Source organism: Callospermophilus lateralis, unplaced genomic scaffold (assembly GCF_048772815.1).
Source record: "Callospermophilus lateralis isolate mCalLat2 unplaced genomic scaffold, mCalLat2.hap1 Scaffold_66, whole genome shotgun sequence".
NCBI lineage: Eukaryota > Metazoa > Chordata > Mammalia > Rodentia > Sciuridae > Callospermophilus > Callospermophilus lateralis.
In genome coordinates, this window is record NW_027514882.1 from 610553 (window position 1) to 629344 (window position 18792).

At 37.3% G+C, this 18792-nt stretch overlaps 1 pseudogene; it reads left to right on the top strand.

Moving 5' to 3' along the window:
* Positions 1-7168: 7168 nt before the first annotated feature.
* On the top strand, positions 7169-8769 carry LOC143390049 (14-3-3 protein gamma pseudogene; annotated as a pseudogene).
* The last annotated feature ends 10023 nt before the right edge of the window (positions 8770-18792 follow it).

The window sequence follows — 18792 nt, forward strand, 5'->3', positions numbered from 1 at the left end:
ATTTGTTCTTTAAAGCAAAATTGATCACGGTTATTATTATTATGACTATTATATTTGGTTGTAGGGCTTAATCATATGCTGATATAAAATATATGTTAAAAATAGTACACAGGGCAAAAAAGGTTAATAAAACTTTACTATAGTAATGTTTTCATATTTTATGTGAAGTGGAACAATATTACCTCTAAGTTGACAGTGGTACATTAAGAAATTGCAATGTTTTCAGAGCAGAAATTCTGAATGTAGTACATAGACCCCTGAAATCTGAAGAATTTTTGTTGGGAACTTGTGAGCTTAAAGCTATTTTCATAACTGAATTAAAACATTATTATAAGAGGTTATAGAAGTAGATTAAGGTTTTATTCCTGGATCTTTTGTGTGCACACATAGTTTTTGTTACTATTTACTGTTTATTTTTATACATATTTTAATATACCTGTATATATAAATATATGTATATGTATTTACAAAGATATGTAAATGTAATTTCTCCAAGGGTCCTCTATTGAGGTAGCAGGTAAGTAACACATTACAAATGTTTTAAAAAGGGAGAGTTACTGAGTGTGGTAGACACTTCATTACAGAATAGAAACATCATATTTATCATGGTTGTTATGCATCCAAAGTTCATCCTCTTCCTTGATGTCAGAGTCTTTTCCTATTACAATATCAGATTCTTTTCCTATTATAGACATATAACTGTGGACAAGTTAATTTTCTTCAGCCTTAGTTTCCTCATACATCATAAGGATAGCAATAACCTAGGTGAGTTGGTTTCTGAATTAAATAAAATGTTAGCAAAATGCTCCTAGAGGGCACTTCCTCCAAGTTTGAAGGGTATAGTGTGCTCTTCTATTCCCATCCTCAACACCTTACCTTTTCTATTGGACTTTATGCCTCAATAGATTTGAACAAGTGCCTTATTCTTACATCTTTCACAGAGCCTGCCATGTAAAGGTGTTCAAGTATGTTTGATAAAGAAAAGGAGTTTATGCCTTTTATTGGAGTAAAATAGCAAATTTAAAACACATCATAGTTGCTTCTCCTACAGCCTTATCAACATTGCTTATTAGAGTATTCTGAAATTTTGATTCTTCCAAGGACTGATGCATTGACAAGCATGTGTCTTTCCCTCAGGAGAAGTCTCCAAGATTTTGCGTATATTTGTATTGGTAAACAATTTATTTGGGGTCATGCTGGTAGGGGACAGACAAATGTGAGTGGTGGGAACATGAGGTTAAGAAAATAATTCTATAAGCTAGGCCCATTGTACTGACCCATACTTGCTTTTTCTTTTAAAAAGGAATTTACCTGCCTGGCTGAGGTTGGCAGGATATTCTACATTCCTCAAGAAACTACCTGTCATCTGCAGTAGAAATACAGGCCTGAAATAATGTCCATAAGAGGATCACAAGTTTCTTTGGTGGGCATTTGTGGGAGGTTGTATGTGTATGTGTGGGTTGGGGGGAGCTTGTTGTAAGCCTTACACAAACCAGATTACAGAACTCAGGGAGATAAGTGTTAGAGGCTGTGTATGAATTATGGGTTGAGCCACCACAAGGCAGGGAGGTTGCTTTTCTGGGAACTCCTGGGTGAAATTCCCTGTTTCAAGAATGCCCAGATAATGCTGATGCCCTGCCTTAGCTCACAGCCCTAGGTTCAAACACAGCTGCCCCAAAAGTAGAGGAGGCGGGCCTAACATGCTAAGCTTCACTTGAGTTGTTTCTGCCATATTCTTCCTGTTCCCTCAGAAAGTTCTTTACACTGAAACCCATTAGTGTTTCCACTTATTTAAATAAAGCCCGCAGGCTCCATTTTATGGAGTTAGAACCAGTCTCCATCAGAGCTGGTCCCCATCAGATACTACATTTCACTTATTTCATGTCTTGTCTTATTTCTTAAAATTCTCATATCTTTAATATTTCTAAACTGACTCACTGCCCTAGCTTAGGGAAACTGAGTAAGCATCACACAGGTCATGACAGATAAGGATAATTCACTCTAACCATAAAATCTGCAAGAACAGGTTCCAGTTAGAACCAGTCAGCACAGGCCAAAGTGACCTGCTCATGGCAGTGGAGACTTGAAAGTCTGATTCATCGTGCTCTCAAAGTTCAAGAGGTAGATCAGTGCAGGACTCTCTAGAAACTCTTTCCTGGGATCCCACAATAAAACTAGAGGGCAGGAGAGGCACACTGTTCCTCTTCTCTCTGAGAGAAACCACCCTCTCCCTTGAGAGAGTCCACATTCCCCTTTCCTATCCCTTCTAACAACCCATTGTTGTAACTCTGAGAGACTCAGTCCACATCTTTCTGATTTGATTTCAAGAATCTGGGTTTCGGGGTGTGGTGGGAGGTGCACTTCATGCTGTTTCAATTTCCAGGAAGGACCTAGCCCCATAATAATACTATAAAATAAAGCCACCTAGAAGAATTACTCTTATAGTCATAATATATAATTTCATTAAATAATTATATACTATATTATATATAATATGTAATAGTACATTACATATTATTATATATAATAATACTATTACAAATTATATGTAATAAAATATATATATTACATTATGTGATTTCATTATATAATTATATAATATATAATTTCATTTATCTGCTTTACACACAGACTTTTTTCTGAGCAAGTTTTTAAGTTTCCAAATTGTCATCTGAAATTTATAAATGTGCAGGATCCTAATTTTACACTGATGGATGTCTGTATCTTTCTGTTATCATTATATTTTCTTTTATTCATTTTTAAAAAATTTTGCAGAGTTCTTTATTTTCTTCTCTTTTACTTGGCACTTTGTTCCAGAAATTCCCTCACTTATTTTTTGTATTGATTTGTGGTGTTGTTGTTGTTTATTAGAGTTTTATAGATATACATAGTGGTTGGGTTGATCCTAACAAACTCATACCTGCATGGCAGTTAGTTTCCGTTCATGGTCCCCCTACTCCCTCCTCTCCTCCCCATCTCCCATTCTCCTTCCTCTACTCAATTATTCTATTAGACTTTCTTTCACTTAGCCTATTTATTTATTTATTTGGTATCAGGATTGAACCCAGAGGTGCTGAACCACTGAGGCACATCCCCAGTCCTTTTTTGTATTTTATTTAGGGACAGTGTCTTACTGAGTTGATTAGGGCCTCACTAAGTTGCTGAGGCTGGCTTTGAACTTGTGATCCTCCTGCTTCAGCCTCTTGAGCCACTGGGATTATAGGCATGTGCCACTGTGCCAGGTGACACTCATCTTTTAATGTATATTTCATTGGTGCTTTATGTATCCTATTTTTCCCTCTTCCTTTCCTTTGTTTCACTGTAGCTTCCCCATATGAGAGAAAATATTCACCTCTGAGTTTCTCAATTTACTTAATACACCTGTAACCTTCCTAAAATTTAACCAGACAATATATTGTGGAAAAGGGTTCATATATTTAATATATTAAAGAGAATTAAAATACAAGAATAATATTAAGTATTGCTATGAATAAAGAAGCACAGTGTAAAAACATTCTTTTTTTTCTATTTGAGTGAATGTGGTCCCTGTTTTGTAACCAGATAGTCTTTTCCTACCTAAATACTGCTCTATAAATGACACGGATTACATACTTAATTGGTTTTTATAATTTTGTGTATGTTTTATTGAATATCAACTAAAAATAGTTTCTATGTGGTTATCTTTCCATGCTAAGGTTTATTTTTATGTTTATTATATTTTTTCAAGGAAGTTTAAAATTTTTTCATCTCATCAAACTTGAAGCAACAATGCCTGAGTTGTGCTGTTAATTTGAAATCTAGAGCATGATGTTTAGTTTCCACTTACAGAAAAGAAAAGCAGAATACAGAAGAAACTCTTCAACTTTTACTTGACTTGGCTATATAAAATGTAAATGTTTCTGTATGAAGAAGAGACATCATCCAAAAATTAAGACAAGAAAAAGAGTGCAGCATATTTCACAGAAAAAGAGCTCCCACAGATCAATAAGAAACAAAGAATTGGTAATTGAGGAAATTTTGATTAAAATAAATAAACCAAAATGTGTTGATTTTACCTTTGCAGAAATATTAGGAAACCAATTAATGTTGAATATTGGCAAACAAAGGAAAATGGAGCACTTATATCTCCTTCCTATGCAAACTTATGCTTTGTGATAACCAAAAACAGGTACAGATATATGATAGTTAATGACTGGAAAAATGAAATGATAGAATTAGGGTGTCAATATTTTGCAACTTCTAATGAATTAATGACTGCTAATAACAAAAGAAAAAAGACCACCAGACACTCTCTCTTTCCTGATGAAAGCATAAAACATGACCTGTGACACGGTCTTGCCAAAACAAACACACACAAAATCAAGCCTCTATCAATTGTATTTTCTAACTAACAATTTCAGAACTAAAAGGAACAGAGGAGGAACATATTAAATAAAATTACAGAAGCAATCAACAAATTCGAGCAGTGAGATGTCCTCTGGCTTAATCAAATTTTTATATCAGGGAGCCCTGGTTTTGTGTCCTAGCTTTATTCATTAGCTTTAAGCTGGAGTTTCACCTCTGCAAATTGAAAATAATTGTACTGATTTCAAGGGATTTATGTAAGGATTGAATTAGTTAACACATGGAACGTGATTAGCCAACTGCCTGTCGAACCATGAGTATGCAATTAATGGCAGTAATTCTTTGTTACTTATGGGTTGAATTATTTTGTTTGTAAGGGCTTTGATGTAAAAATGCTGAGGTTAGAGGGAAACACAATATTACCTGGTATATTGAGAACATGTTATGTACCTAGCACTGTGTGTACAATTTACCACCATTTAGAAGCCTTGTTCCTTTCTCCTATAATAATACCATTTAATAAATGCTGCTTCTGGCCCCGGAAACAATTATGTGAACACTGTTCAGCAAAATGCCACATGACCAGTTACTGCAGAAGGGGATGCATACCCCAAATAGGTCACTCAGAGCCATATAAAAAGAAATTTTTGTTTAAGCCCTTCTTCTAAAATTGAGCATGATAAGGTCTACAAAAATGGAAAAGCAAAGATCTTTCTCTCTCTCTCTCTCTCTCTCTCTCTCTCTCTCTCTGTTAACAAGTGGAGAAAGTCCCAGAAAATGAGCTAATGCAGACCCAATTAGGGCTACAGACCCCAGAGACAGAAAAGAGATGGGGAAGGGAGATGGCAAGAGAGACCAACCTGTTCAACTGAGAGAAACAGAAGCCCTGATATTGTTATGCCTGTGGTTAATGTCCCTGTTAACTGAACAAATAAGACACCTTTCAGTATGTCTTTCATACCTAAAACTTAAAGGATATATACATCTCTCATTATAGCATTTGATATCCACATATACAATATTTCTAATCCAACAATGTGCACAAATAGATTCAAGTTAAATTCCAAATATTATTGGAAGAAAGAATCATATATGGATGTTTTGAGAAGCTGACAGAGTGTTAATAAAAAGGATGATCATCTTAACACTGTGGCATTAGCCAGGTGCCATGGCACACTCCTGTAATCCCAGTGGCTCAGGAGGCTAGGTCAGGAGGACTGCTCAGTTCAGAGCCAGTCTCAGCAACGAGGAGGCACTAAGCAACTCAGTGAGACCCTGAATTTAAATAAAAAATCCAAAATAGGGCTGGGGATGTGGCTCAGTGTTGAGTGTCCCTGAGTTCAATCCCGGTAACCCCAACCCCACACAAAAAATAGTAGTGGCACTAAGGAAGAACTCTTCATTAAACATCATATTAGTTGGTGAATAAGAATGTTGTACATTCTCTGTATAGGGTTTAATCTAGGTTTTACAAAACTAGAGGGAATGATGGCTGATGTGAAATACATTTTTTTCTATTTAAATATTATACCCTAAACATTATTATACAGTAAACATGTTCACATAAAATGTTTGATTCTCAGGAACGAATTACTGACATTAAGCAGGCAGTGCTTTTTCTTATTTTTTTGCTGAAGCAAATTTAAGTTGCATTTGGGGAACTTGCAGGCCAAAGAATCCTGCCAATATTCCGAGAGCATTTTTCTTTAATGCAGCAAAGGTTTCATCTTGCTTAAGAAAATCTTTTTCTTTGCATGATTATACAAAATAAACTCTTATATTTTACTCAAAAATTTTTAATTTTTACTATTGTTGCAACTAATTTCTTTTTTCCAGAATTATCATGATATTTAATGAGTCCGACAAAATATTGGTGAAGAAGGTTCATGCATTTGATTTATCAAGGAGAATTAAAAGTACAAGAATAGTATTAAATGTTGCTAATGGATAAATAAACATAGCATAAAAGCACTCCCTTTTCTATCTGAGTGAACAATGGTCCCTCCTAAGCTGTAGTCATATTGCATAAGCTGTGTAAATTGTATATAAAGTGTGTGCTATCATATATTGGTATTTGTATTCATAGTAAAAAGATTAGCACAACTAAGGCAGGTGGAAAGAACATTTAAGATCTACTTTTTTTCCCCCTTTAGTATTGAAAATTGAAGCCGGGGGTGCTTTACTACTGAACTACTTCCCTAGCCCTTTCTTATTTTATTTTGAGACAGGATATCACTAAATTGCCCAGGCTAGACTTGAACTTTTGACCCTCCTACCTTAGCCTTCTTGGTAGCTGGGATTTCAGTTATGTACAACCCTCCTTGGCTTAAGAGCTACACTTTCTGCAACCTTCAAGTAAGTAATACAATAATATTAACAGTAGTCATTATGCTGCACATTAGATCCCTAGGAGTTATTCATCTTATAACTGAAAATTTATACCCTTTGATCAACATCTAATTTTCCCTACTCTGCAACTCCAGAAACCCATTCTATTTCTGTTTCTATGATCTCAATTTTTTAAGATTCCACATATGAGATATATATAGCAGTTGTATTTCTCTGTCCAGCTATCTTATGTAGCATAATGCCCTTGAGGTTCATCTATGTTGTCACAAATGACAGTATTTCCTTATTATGCCTGAACAATATTCCATTGTACATGTGTATTGTAGTGTCTTTATCCATCTATCAATGGACCCTTAGGTTTTTTTCTATGTCTTTACTATTGTAAATAATGCTACAAGCATCTACTTTAGAAGTCTCAAAATAATTTTTATGTCAAAAGTAAAAAAAAGAGGGGGTTGTCCGCCCGCGGCACGCACAGCAGCCGCAGCCGCCTCGCGCCTGGTCCCGCGGTCGCAGCTCGTGCCGCCTCCTCCGCGCCGCCGCTGTCTCAGCCGCTCGCTTCGTGGGTCGGTCCCTCCGGCACACGAGTTCCAGCCGCGCCACAGCCGCCCTTCAAGCCCTTCAGGCCGTCCCGGTCTCCTTCCTCCGGCTCGACCCAGCCCGTGAAGATGGTGAACCGCGAGCAATTGGTGCAGAAAGCCCGGCTGGCCGAGCAGGCGGAGCGCTACGACGACATGGCCGCTGCCATGAAGAACGTGACAGAGCTGAATGAGCCACTGTCCAATGAAGAACGGAACCTGCTCTCTGTGTCTTACAAGAATGTCGTTGGAGCTCGCCGTTCCTCCTGGAGGGTCATCAGTAGCATTGAGCAGAAGACATCTGCAGATGGCAACGAGAAGAAGATAGAGATGGTTCGTGCTTACCGGGAGAAAATCGAGAAGGAGCTGGAGGCGGTATGTCAAGATGTGCTGAGCCTGCTGGACAACTACCTGATCAAGAATTGCAGCGAGACCCAGTACGAGAGCAAAGTGTTCTACCTGAAGATGAAAGGGGACTATTACCGCTACCTGGCTGAAGTAGCCACTGGAGAGAAGCGGGCCACTGTGGTGGAGTCCTCTGAGAAGGCCTACAGCGAAGCCCATGAGATCAGCAAGGAGCACATGCAGCCCACCCACCCCATCCGGTTGGGCCTGGCGCTTAACTACTCCGTGTTCTACTACGAGATCCAGAACGCCCCAGAGCAAGCCTGCCACTTGGCCAAGACCGCCTTTGACGATGCCATTGCCGAGCTCGACACTCTGAACGAGGACTCCTACAAGGACTCCACTCTCATCATGCAGCTCCTCCGTGACAACCTAACGCTCTGGACAAGCGATCAGCAAGACGACGAGGGCGGAGAAGGCAACAATTAAGGCCCCAGGTGGACTGGCAGCGCACGCTGATGCTACTACTGCAGTCTTTATTTTTTTCCCATGAGTTGGGGGTCGGGTGGGGGAGGGAAAGGGAGGGCTGACCTTCCCAGGGAGAAACCCACGACCTGTCCTGTCTTTGATCGCCTCTTTGACGTTTTTGCCAAAATACCACTAGTGGAAAGTCAGGCTAGCTGTGCTGGTATTGGAGTAGCAGTCTCACGGCATATGGACTGTGGTGTAGGTTCATGCAAGTGGAGCTGTCTGTCTTTAATTTAACTTATTGCTAGGTGATAGGTTTTGAGATGAAAAGAAAATGTAAATGGAATGGCCCTCATTCAGTAAGTTCTGTGGTTCCAGTAAGGATTTTATGTACATACGCTCTTGTCTTAAGTTTTGGGTACTTTCCTGCTTCTCTGTTTTAGCTGTGCATTTCTTTTGGGGTGTCCTCTACCAGACATGGCATAGTTTAAATCCCAAGCAAACAGACTTGGAGCATGAGGTTTGCTCATCCTACAGTTTAGGCCTGCCCGTTTTCCTCAAGTCTGATTAGTCGACAGTATTAACACTAAATTGCAGTTTACAGTATTTCTACATTACAGCCATATGTGACATCAAGCCATCAATTGTGAATTTTTCTTTGCTGGTTTTTTTTTTTTTTTTTTTGGCTTTACATTCTTCTTTAGCTGTATCTAGGTTGGTTTTGCTGTTCTCTGCCTCCTTGGCTAACAAACCTGCCCTGAGGAGAGTCAAAGCTACTTTAGGTTCGGTTAATAAGTGCTTGGCAGGTGGCTGTGGGATTTCATCCTCCTTTCTTCTTAACAAATCCACAACAGAAGTTATTAATCACTTTAAAAGAAACGTTAAGCACCACCAAAATGGAGGCACTTCAGGTCTGTCTGTCATGTATGGTGTTAGATTCTCCATGACCCCTGCTCCCAGCTGCCTCAGCTCCTTCCTCAGGGATCGCACTGCCATTTGCTCCCCTCTGCACGTGAACTTTCCCTGCTGTACCCACGGCATACGAGTGGCTTGGAGGTTGGATCATAGAGGCTGGTGGCCTTCAAGAAGGTGTGTGGTGCAGTGTGGAGAGTCAGGTGCTAGAAGCTGAACCTGTAGAGACCCGGCAGGAGGCGCTGCGCCTGCCCAGCCTTCCTCCAGCTCTCCTTCTCGAGGGCTGGCCTGCTGCGGGCGGTGAGTGAAGTCACCATGGGGAGTAAGCGCTGAATCCTGTTTGACCAAAACTTTTCCCCTTTTTCTTTTCAAGAAAAGCATGGAAGTTGGAGGTTGACCTCTCTGAGTTAGCACACATTTTGCAATTGAAGGAAACCACAGAGCTGTTTCCACACAGCTGTTCTCAGTTAGCCCTGGGGCCCTCCTTCCCACTGCAGCTTGGTCTCTGTAAACATGACCCATTGCATGTCGCCTGTCCAGTTTTTCTTAGCTTTTTTTTTTTTTTTTAAAAAAAACCAGTAACCATGTGGACTCCTAAGATGGGTAATGACACCAGAGTTACTTTGTTACTTTGTTTTATTTAGGCAAGGAGAGATATGAGTAATGACTGAGGAAAACCTGACATGCTTTTGCTAGACCAAAATCAAGCTTACAATTAGGAAATGAGTATGTTTAACAGGACACAGTGACAGTGACAATAGAAGAGTGGTGATGACCGTAGAGTCAGTGTGCTCTGTAGTATTGCAGTTTCCCAGCATGATTTTCCTTCGAGGGCCCCTCCTCACCCTGGTGGAAGTCCTGACTCACTGAATTCTTCCAGGAGTTCTAACTCAACAGAGCTTTGTCACTTTTGTGCCATTACAGGAGCCTGGAGTCATCGCTGTGGATGGAAGACCTTTGGGGGAAGGGGCGGGTGGGTCTTTCCCTAATTTTATCTTCATGTCCAGTGAGCAGTGTCGTGTCCGTCCTTATTGCATTTGGAAATGATTGACTGGAATTACAAAACCTATTTTTCCTTTAAATTTCAGCTTTGGCTCCGGCTGCGTTTTAGAATAATGCAAGATAAAATCCCTGCAGACAGACAGAGGGCTGGAACTGAAGAGGGACGGGAGACTTGGTGTTACGCAGCTTGAATGGTTTCTTTTCTTTTCTTTATTTTTAAAGAAATGCACTTGCCTATGATACTGTCTCTCCAGTGAAATGATTACTCCTCCATTACTCTATTGATACAATATTGTGCATGCTCGTGTTGTATTTCTATACAGTAGCTTGAAATTTATTAACTTATACTGTAGGTGTTATGTATTCCTATGACAAAAAGAAAATTAAGTCTTCAAATTTTTTAAAGTTTTTTTAATTTAATTTTTCCTTTTGGGGGTACAAGTTTGCTCTACCAAATAGTGATCGTAACAAATTGATCTGTTTTGGATGTTGCTATAGTGACATGCAGTTATATATTTTGTTTTTAAGGGGGGGGGCAAAAGAAACACCAGTGTTAGCTTAATCTTAATGTCTGGTGTTTGTCATGGTGAAATTATAACTATTACAGTGTAGGAGAGCACTGACTATGTTCTCCGAATGAGCCTTTGTGCTTTTTGTCATGTTATGCAGTGAACTATTTTTAAGGTCTAATCAGTGATTATTTTTCCAACTCCGTGTTTCTCTAAGGAATTATTTCGCACACGGACCATTCTTAGCAGTTTACCTCAGTGATGGAATATCATGAATGTGAGTCATTATGTAGCTGTCGTACATTGAGCAAATAAACTTACAGATCTGAAAAAAAAAAGTAAAAAAAAAAAAAAAAAAGAAAGATATTTTAGTTAGCATTTTAGGTTTAGACCTTTAATTCATCTGATAAATTAAAAATTATATAATGTAAACAGAAGTACATATGTTTTCTAGTATCCTAAATTACCCCATGTAATATTTTTTTTACACAAAAGCTATTTAAATAGTCTAAATATGAAGATATTTTTCTTAACTGAATCACATAATATACTAATATGTCCATGAGTATATGACTAATTTTCCATGCACTGAAAATAAATAAATTTAGTACTAATTGATTGAACTACAAGCTTTCTGATAAAACACTAAGTTCCTCTCAATGTGGTAAAAACACATTTTAAAAATTTATAAATTCATTTTCTTCTTGGACTGTTTGCTCAACAAACTAATTACATGGGTATTACAAGGGACTTCCCCTCACTGTTACCTTGGGGATACTTTTCCCTCTTGTCTGCAGCCTAGCAGCTAAAACAGCAGTGTGTGGTTGAAGGGCTCTAACAACTTCCAGACAGGAAGTAGCATGGCCTTTCATCCCTTACAAGGGAACAATTGAGGCAAGGCATCCTTGAACAGTAGGAAAACACTGTGTTCCTGGACCCTGGAATTCTATTTTCCTTTTATATATTTCTATCCTGAAAATTGCTAAATGAGTTAGACTTCTCTGGTTCCCTGAGGAGGAAAGGAGAGCCTCAAGAGCAGAACTTCTTTGAAATTTTTCCTGGAAAGTCTCATTATTTTGTTTTCAATAATTAGGATCTTCTTATAACTCTACACTATTGGGTAACCTCTGTGGATAGGTAAGTATAAAAATGTAACACATATAACTACCATGTATCATTGCATGTATTCTTAATGCAAATTAAAAATTTAAAAGGAAGCTATGCACTAAAATCACTAGTTTAATCTATTTTGATTTTTACCAGTCAGTGTACCGATATGGGATTTTTATCCATTGCCTTTTTAAAACATGTTAGAATAACAGATGTTCACTGTGCCAGAAGAGGGTAGCAAACTACATTCATAATCCTTCATTAATTCAAGTATGCTTATAAATATCAGGCTCTGGGCTCAGTGTTTCCTGTAACCCTCTTCTTGAACCCTTATTTCTAAATACATGCAATCCAGTGTTAGGAAGGTAGGAAAACAACAGAAAGAAATAGGAGAAAAAAATGAAGACTCCATTAAGCAAATCTTATGCTAGTCTGTATACCCAGGAGGAATTTTTGTGTGTTTGTATTAGCAAAACCATGCTAGGACAACTTCCACAGAAGTCCACAGGATTCACTTGAGTCAACTAAGAAATGTACATAATGTTGTAAACAGAACAATCCAACCTGTTTATCTCTGTGTAATTTTGAAACTTAGTGAAGATATACATACACATATACGCATACAAATATTTGTCTGCTTACACATATATTTTGAATTTATATAACATTATTGGTTTTACTGTGAAATGTTAACTATAAAGAGAATTATTGAATAACTATCATCATAATAGTTCACATTTATTGAGGACCTGTCATATCAGGTATTTTTAAATTTAATTCTCTCAGCACGATTAAGAGAGAAATTTTCTTATTCTTCCTATTTTACAAAGAACTATTTAAAAAAATACACCACTATCTTCATACTAATAATGACATTTGCAATGATGATGTGTTTATTGACTCCAAACTGTTTGAAAATGCTTTTCTAAAAACTATAGATTAGCTTGTTTAAAACTCACTATAACTGTATGATTTAGAAACAGCTGTTATTCTCATTTCATAGGTTAGAAACAGTAGAACAGGGTTTAAGTAACTTGCTCAAGATCACAGAGCTGGCAAGTAGAAAAGCCAGGTAGAGAGATGATCTGAAAGGGACCCAGGTCCCATTCAAGTTAGGAAGAACCAGAACCTCACACAATCATTGAGGCTTTTACTGTCCTCTAGTACCTTTAGATTAATGAATAATACATCATCCATTAGTGTGTGTCACCTACCCATCAGTGATAGTTTATAGTCGTTTATAGACAATTCTGGTCATTATTTGTACATGTAAGAATAATATAAGGGAAAAGTGAAGGTTAATAAATTAAACATTGACAGTGATTAAATCTGTTATTTGTCAACTTCATGCTGGGCTAATCGCTGCTCTTGGAGTTTCTGCCATTTAAAAAATATTTTGTGTATATTTCTGTCTTCCCTTTTGACTCAAGACCTCAAAGTCCAAATCCATAGCTTATTGCCTTTGTCTCAAACCCAGGATCTTGAAGGCTACTTGGAAAACATTATTTTGTTAATACACATGCATTAAACTAACTGAATTATACATGTAGACCTCTATAATGCTGTGCAAAAAAAAAAAGAAAAGAAAAAGGTGTAAAGCAGCTTTTTATTATTTTCATCCAACAGTCATGAAACTGATAATGAGAGAAGTAATTTGCTCAAGGTTTCAGCTACTTAGAAACAGGTCTAAAACTCAAACCTTGAAATCCTAACTCGAGCCTAAAACTTTCACTACCTAGCTCTGTGAACACTAACTAGGCTCTGAAAACCTTTTCATAAGATAGGGTATGCAAGCTGGGCAGGTGGCACAAGCCTGTCATCCCAGCTCAGGAGGCTGAGGTAGAAGGATCGCAAATTCAAAGTCAGTCTCAGGAACTTAATGAGACTCTAAGCAACTTAGTAAGATCCTGTCTCAAATTTTAACTAAAAAAAAATGATGGGGCAGTGCTCAATGTTTAAACATCTCTGGGTTTAATCCCTGGTACTAAAATAAGTAAAATAAAATATTGTATTGAAAATGCAAGGCAAACAAAAATATTTAATAAATTTTAGATGTTGTTTTTATGTTTTGCCTCCAGTTACTAAATGGATCAAAAAATTTTGCAAGGGACAAATAAAATAAAAGTAAAAGGACCCAAATTTTCACACCTAATGTTTATTTTCACAGTAAGAGGGGAAAAAAATGGTCAGGCCACACAAATCAAGTTTCTTTTTTTCAGTGTGCTGCTAAGAAACACAACAGACAACACAATGTGACCAGCATACAGATTATTCTGTTGAGATGTAATGACTAACACCATTCACCCTGCTTTAGACCCAAGCACCTGTGAGCTTTTGTTCACGGCAAAAATGGCTAGATGCAAGAAAGCACAGAGTGAGACCCGTCTATTTGAATTCAAGTGTTTACATCATGCCTCTCTGTGTGATTTTCCTTTTGCTGCGAATGAATTTTCAGCAAAAGACCAATTTCTCTTTCTTTATTGATTCTTGTCCCTTTAGGTGTCTGCACCCAATCTTGCTTTCAGCACAGTTCTCTTCCAAGAATCCAACAGCCACTAATGCCCCACCAAAAACCTAACTTGCCACTGATTGCATGTGCCAGGCTCTGCCTCAAAGCATATATTTTCTCTCTCTGTACATGACATCAGTTCTCTGGATATCCAGGACTGTGCAACTTGGGATTAGCTCTTCCCTTTATGGTATAATAGAAAACCTAAAATCTGAGAAAGGAAATCTGCCTCCATCAGCAAGGTGATTCCTGCTCCTGATGTTTCAAATATGCTGTCTTTGTTTTTTCCGGGTTACTGGCTGGAATTTTTCCATGACTTCCATCTTTGAACACATACTTTTCCTCCGCCCACCTGGAACCTCCCCATTTTTCTACAATTTGGACTTTACAGCTCGCTTCACACCAATTTGAATGTTCCTGTTTTAATGTCCAGACAGAACTGGCCAACTGCTTCCCCTGAGACATGTCCTTGTATGCGCTGCATCCAAATTGCTTTCCTGTGTCTGATTGATTATTTTGCTCATATTCCCAGATGCTGTGCATTTTCAGATATTTTTACTAATATTCAGCCTGGACACAGAACTTCCTTTTCATCTCTAGCCATCCTTGGTTTTGTTTTCTATAAGTTGGTAAAAAGATATTCCTAGCATGGAGTCTGAAAATGTGGAGAGTTTGCTCAGTTCTATTTTTTTCATGTTTTACTTTTTTAAAAATCTAGAACCTAAATATCAGTTTCTAAAATGAATAAATTCATTACTTCATTGCTTGCATTATACAGATTGTTCTTTATCATATGCTTTAAAATATAACCTTACTATGTGTGTGTTAATATATATGTGTGTGTATAAAATTTATAAGTGTATATATATATATATATATATATATATATATATACACACACACACACACACGCACACACACACACACACATAAATAATTGTCATTATACTAACCAAAAGAAATCTTAGAAAATAATTAATTGCATATTTTTAAAATTATGTCAGATATTCTATTGGAATTACACAAAATTGTCATTATACAAAATGTTTTTCAAATATGTATGTATGATCTTTATTTTTAATAATACTCAAAAACTATACTCACTCCTTAACTTATAGCCCATTTTGTCATTAATAAACATGCTTACACACTTGACTCCAATATTCTCAAAACGAACAAGAGTAGTTGTTGCATAGTATTAAGATTACATTACAAATAGACTCCACATAGAAAGAAATTGAAATTTCTTAAGAAATTACCATACATTAGAGACTATGTTTTAGAAAGCACATAAGTACAATATCCTCATGATTTAAAGAACACTATTAACCAGGCACAGTGGTTGCAATCATAGGTATTGCAGAGCTGAGGCAGGAGGACAGCAAGTTCAAGGTCAGCCTAGGCAAGATACAGAAACTTCATCTCCAACAAAACAAATATTTAGAGCACAAAGCAAACTTAGATATTATATCATGGTTTAGGATAAGACACAAAAATCCACTGTAAACATTTTGGATTCAATATGAAGAAATAAGAACAGATAATATTGGAAGGGCTGGAAGAGTGGGTTTTAAAAGGTCTTCCAGGGATGACTGCCAGAACTAACTCCGAGGCTGCTTCTGAGTATTATAGAGTGCAAAACACAATGTCATGCTATGATCCAGGGATTAGCGCTGCCAAATTGTCACTGCACTCCACTGACATAGTCCCTGAACCATCACAAAGCAGGTGGATGAGCACTGGAATGTGGAGGGTTGCCACTGTTTTTGCAGGACTGCCTCCTGACACCCAGGTAGCTGCAGAGTGGACAATAAAATACAGGTGCTGAAATCCTCCTGTCTTCCTGGTGGTATGAGCCTATGGACATGGTCTAAATGAGGAAAATGGTCTGCTGCCTGCCAATGCTTATAATTGGTGGAAGCTAATTTATTGAAAAACCCTACCTGTAACAAAACTAAGAAATGTGGATTTTAGCTTCCCAGACTCTGTAATGACAAACAGGTGAATAGGAAAGGATGAAGGCTAAATTAAGTATACAGTATTCCACAGAGGTATCTAGATAAACTACTCTAATTGATAGATGATGAATGTGAAAGTCATGCAGGTTAAGAGAGAATATGGCAGAACCAGGGCATAAATTATCCTTTACTGACTAAAACCTGTGTTCATTTTACTATATTTCACTACCACTTACAAAGCAGTCCCTCTCAAATGTGGTAAATTTTCAATGTCATTCAAAATTAAAATGATCATATTCTAAAATGTGACCATCAGGCAAGGAAACATCACACTGTACTTGACTTACATTTAAAAATCAGACAATAATCATTAAAGGGCATATTGTGTTAAATTCTGGAGAGAGATATTTTGAGGATTTTGAGAAAGGTCTGTTTCCATTGGTATTCATAGTGACCTGAATTACCTTACACTTCTTTCCACCAACAGAGCTATTGCATATCAACACATAGCTTCTTACATTTAATAAATGCATGCTCAAGATTTGTTGGAAGATCTTTAGAGCACTGCCTTTCTGTTTTTCCAAAACACGAGGTCCAATTTTAAATGTTTTGAACAGTGTTTTTCACAAGTTTATAAAATTCTCTTTTGATATTACAATAAAAATAAATTTATCTATTAAGATAAAGGCAAAATAGATATGGGAAGTCTAAAGTGACTTATTTAGATATTATCCAAGCATGGCTGAATCAAACCACCTGAATTTCAGTTCTGGCCCTATTGTGAGCCTAACTAGAATAAGACACTTTCTCAGAGTTTGAATTTCAACATATTTAACCTCAGGATTATAATACTACCCACTTGTCACTTAATAGAGGTGTTGAAGAATAAAGCTTGCTGATAAATAATTTTAAGCAATGTCAACAGCTATAGATAGACAGAAGATGGCACTATTACAGTGTTCATTATTTTACATTCTACTGCTAATAGTAATAACTCTTTTACTTCAAGGTAAAAATGAACAGGAAAAAAATCCACAAAGTTTTTTCTTCCTTAGGAATAATTGACCTAATTATCTGAGTCTGGAGTTAATTTTAATAAATAACTGACAATAGAAGAGTAGAATGTTGAAGACCACGTAAATGACATACAAAATGCTTAGTGCAGCTTCAGGAAGGGTGAGAAATTTAGTTGGCTATGGTGGCACAAGCCTGTAATCCCAGCAGTTTGGAAGCCTGAGGCAGGAGGATCTTAAATCCAAGGATAGCTTGGGCAACATAGCAAAATTGTCTCAACACAAAAAAAAATTTAAAAGGGCTGAGGATGTAGTTCAGTAGTAGAGTAACCCTGGGTCAAATCTCCAGTACCAGGTACCTTAAGCTAATAAGTTGACATTCTTTCTTAGTTTTCTTTTATTGCCAAAAGGGGTATTTAATTTCACTAACATGTTCTGTTCTGATTTTAATTTGATGTGAATTCTAACACTAGCAGACTTTAGTTTCAGCTGACCTAAAGATGCTCTTGTGCCCCAAGTTAATATTCTTCCACATTTTGTCGTGAAATTTTGTCTTTTGTTCTTTTATCCTGACAGGACTCCACTTCTGTTGCTGACCTCATCCTGGATTCTGGATTTTCTGCATCTCCTTCCCGTCCATTAGTCATTCTAAGACAGACCAGCAGACTCAGATGCTGCTGATAGTTAACTCATCCTTGTAATTCTTGCCTTCCACCTTGGCCCTTGTATGTGTTTTGGCCCTTTTGAGGCATTTATGTTCCTGATTTGTTGCTTAATTTTGATATTTATAAATATATAATTCCGTAGTCCATGGAGTCCCACTTTTTGAGACTCATGCATGTAATTGCATATAAGTGTAGTCATTATTTTCTAATAATCTGTTGCATTAATATATATGTTAATTTGTTTTCTTTTCAAAAGTTTTTTTTGAGGTTTTTTTCCTACTAGAAAAAAATATCAAGGGCTGGGTGGTGGCTCAGTGGTAGAGCCAATGCCTCGCATGTGTGAGGCACTGGGTTCGATTCTCAGCACCTCATATAAATAAATAAATATCCATTGACAACTAAAAAATATTTTAAAAAATATATCATATTGAACATTTTGGTAAACATTTCCTATTGCACATATTAGTAAATATTTTTTTCTCTAGTGAATATTCTTAGGAGTAGAATTTCCAGGTCATAGAATAAATTTATGATCAAATTTATAAAATAAGGTCAAACTGCTTACCAAACAGAACAAAAGAACAGAAGCAAAATATAACCATCCTTATCTATCCTTCATTTCCCCATAGCTGCAGGATCTGTCTTCCCTTCTACACAGTCAGACCTAAAGAGAGTTGTCCATGCTCACCGTGTATCCTTCTCAGCGAGCATTCAGTACCCAGCCAACTGCCATCTGACTGTTGCCTTTGCCACTCCAGGAACCTATTGGCCAGGGTCACCAGGAATATACCTGGAGTCATTTCTTGAATCCTTGGTGCTGAATTCTATTATCTATCATAACTCCACACCTTTCTGTCTTTTTTCCCTTTTAAGCTCTGCAGTTTCCTTTGTGAATTCTGTTTACTTGGTCTCTCACTTATACTGACTGTTCCTCAGGGGAAGCAGACCTCAATTATCAGTCATATCTTCACTCGCCATGTACAGGTTGATGTCTACCAAATTTGATATCCAGCATACCTTTCTTTGCTCA